This window comes from Saccostrea cucullata, unplaced genomic scaffold, assembly GCF_032062105.1.
Source record: "Saccostrea cucullata isolate Sc308-1 unplaced genomic scaffold, CSIRO_AGI_Scuc_v1 ctg12178, whole genome shotgun sequence".
NCBI lineage: Eukaryota > Metazoa > Mollusca > Bivalvia > Ostreida > Ostreidae > Saccostrea > Saccostrea cuccullata.
The window spans coordinates 1,930-4,747 of NW_026923230.1; the positions used below are offsets into that span (position 1 = coordinate 1,930).

General features: G+C 29.0%; 1 long non-coding RNA gene across 1 annotated transcript; it reads right to left on the reverse strand.

Moving 5' to 3' along the window:
- Positions 1-249: 249 nt before the first annotated feature.
- Positions 250-2,105, reverse strand: LOC134263492 (uncharacterized). Its single transcript, XR_009991280.1, has 5 exons — positions 1,955-2,105; positions 1,695-1,809; positions 1,068-1,109; positions 876-923; positions 250-285 (listed from the first exon to the last, which is right to left on the reverse strand). It is a non-coding gene; the product is annotated as an uncharacterized LOC134263492 (long non-coding RNA).
- Between the last annotated feature and the right edge of the window lie 713 nt (positions 2,106-2,818).

Consider the following 2,818-nt stretch of genomic DNA (forward strand, 5'->3'; position numbering starts at 1 on the left):
TTTTTTTAAATCATTAAAGTAATGAGTAAAGTCATGTTTGTATTTGTAAAATGAATAAGTTTGGCGGCATAAATTTCAACATTTCATTACAAACTTCATAATAATGTCATATAATGTTATGAGAAGTTGTATAGATTTTTAAGGATGACAGGGAAAATGTAAATTTTGAACAACAAATTTTTTTTTTAAAAAACTTAATATTTTAAACAAAATTATGTTTACATTATTTACGACTATGTTACACTGCAATATTACCTGAAGGAGGCTTTGGTGTAGTTGTAGACACTGTTGAAAAAAAACAAAATGTTTGTTACATACTACAACGAACTGGCTTTTTTAAAACTGTATATTTTTTCAATGAATTATATCAAAACATTGAAGAAATTGTAAGCAAGGTTTTAAAACACACAGAAGTGAATTGGAAGCAGTTTACTCAACAGTTGTCAGTGTTTATTCAATCCATTATGGACAAATAAAACAAACTTTTTTTAAATCATTAAAGTAATGAGTAAAGTCATGTTTGTATTAGTAAAATGAATAAGTTTGGCGGCATAAATTTCAACATTTCATTACAAACTTCATAATAATGTCATATAATGTTATGAGAAGTTGTATAGATTTTTAAGGATGACAGGGAAAATGTTAATTTTGAACATCAAATTTTTTTTTTTAAAAACTTAATATTTTAAACAAAATTATGTTTACATTATTTACAAACAATATTTTTCAAAAAAATATCATCTGTCCTTAGTCACGAAGAAGATGTAACAAAGCCTCAACAAAGTTAACTGACGATATGTGTTCTTAACTTGGCACCAAGGACAGCGTGGTTGTAGAGACAAAATCTGATAACTTTGTTAGGCTATTTAAACTACCTGTTACTGTAGTATTCGCTGATTTAGTTGGAGTAGTTGTCGTTCCACCTAAAATTATACCCATATTCTCAGTTATTTTTTGGAAAACATCATATATCTTCAGAAAAAAGAAAGAAAAAAAAAAGAAAAAAAAGATATAGACTAAAGAAAGTATAATCATGAAAACAGTCTTTTTCTTTTTTTCATAGTTACCTGACGAGGTGTTTAATGTAGGTGGTGGTGCACTTGTCGTATCTATTTTGATTTTTGTTTCAGAAAAAAAAGAAAAAAAGCATCTTGGTTATTAAACATGTACATATAGTTATATTTAGTTCAAATTCAAATAAAAATGTACAAAGATCGGCAAAGTTTTAGAATTTAGACATGGAAATAAATGCATAATCCTAAACATTGGTTAAACTTTTTCTCGTTAAACGAATTTTAATTTTTTTTTGTAGACGTTTTTCCACAAAATTATTATAGTATGCATCGAATATTATAAGATTCACTATAAATTAGAGGATTTATATTTTAAACAAAACAACCTAAAAAGTTGTGTATGACTGAATCTGATGTCATTTTTAAAAGAATTAAGAGTACAAGTTAAAGTTTCCTGAATATTGTTCACTGAAAAGACAAAAACACAAAAGAGGCTCCCGGAACGTTAGAGTATGCACCTGCGAGTCTGCATGCAAATTTCAGCTTCTTTTTAATTGATATGACAAAGAGAAAAGTAACCAAAAAAAACCCTTGTTTTGGGATAGCAATTTAGATTGCTGTTAGATACAAATAAACACCTGAACTAAAATATCAGGCTATAAGAATTAGGATGCTTCATACCTGCACTACATACGTCTTGTCTGTTTTCAATCAGTAGAAGAAGAAACATGACTAGAACCAAGATTTTAACAAAGCAGTCCATATTTCCTGTCTTCCTTATTCAAGCTTCCCTATACTAAATATATTTCAGAATATGGTGTCCATATTTCACGCCATTCTTATATTAATGTGTTGATTTTAGTGTTTTTACAAATAAGAATCATTTTATAAAAACTTACTTTCTGAGCTTTAAAAAAACGTAATTTGGTATCATTTCTTACCTACAGATTATGATGCAAAAGACCTTGCTCTCTCTCCTTCTGAAACCTTTGTTAATTTTGATCTGAACGTTCGATATGCGCAGACGTCATAAAAAGATTAAGATAAAATTGGTTGTTACAGAGGTAACCATGAAAACATCAATATAGAAATAAAACCGGACCAAGGTTGTGTTGATTTTGGTAGCGTTTGTTTTATAAATTACGAGTTGTCATCCGTTTTATCCTGTACTGCTGCACCATTGGTTGAACAGGGTTTATCGCGGGGCTGCTGTTATCAAATAAAAGAGGTGCTTACAAGTGTCAAAGGGGATAAAATGGGAGGTATAGCATTTTTTGCAATCTTTCATCCCCCCTGCTTTTTTGATAAAATAATCGACAAAAGGAATGCATGGGATGTTTCAGCCCCTATGGATGTCTTTCTAGATTAAATAGAAAAAAATATCTGATAACTGACTGTGTTGTCAGGATCTGTAGAATTCTACAGAACTAGCCGTGAGATGTAAGCTCTACTTGAATGCCATATAATTGTTACTAAGGTTTATTTGATTTTTGCTGAATCAAAAAGCAATATTTTATGCGATTTCGAAAAAAATAGCTGCAGCCAAATCTCTGTTCTTTTGATTAAAATACAATGTATGTATTAATATTATTTTAAACATCACCAAATGGCGCCGTTCCAGTTACTATTAACTACAATTTATATTCTATTACAAATTAAGTGGGTAAATACTTCACTAATCTTTCATAGGACATAATATGCACTTAACTTAGTATTTAAATAAAATATAGAAAAATATTAGAATTTAATCCTTGAACCCTAACTTTGCCTCTTCAAATAATGTAATAAGAACCATCATAATACAT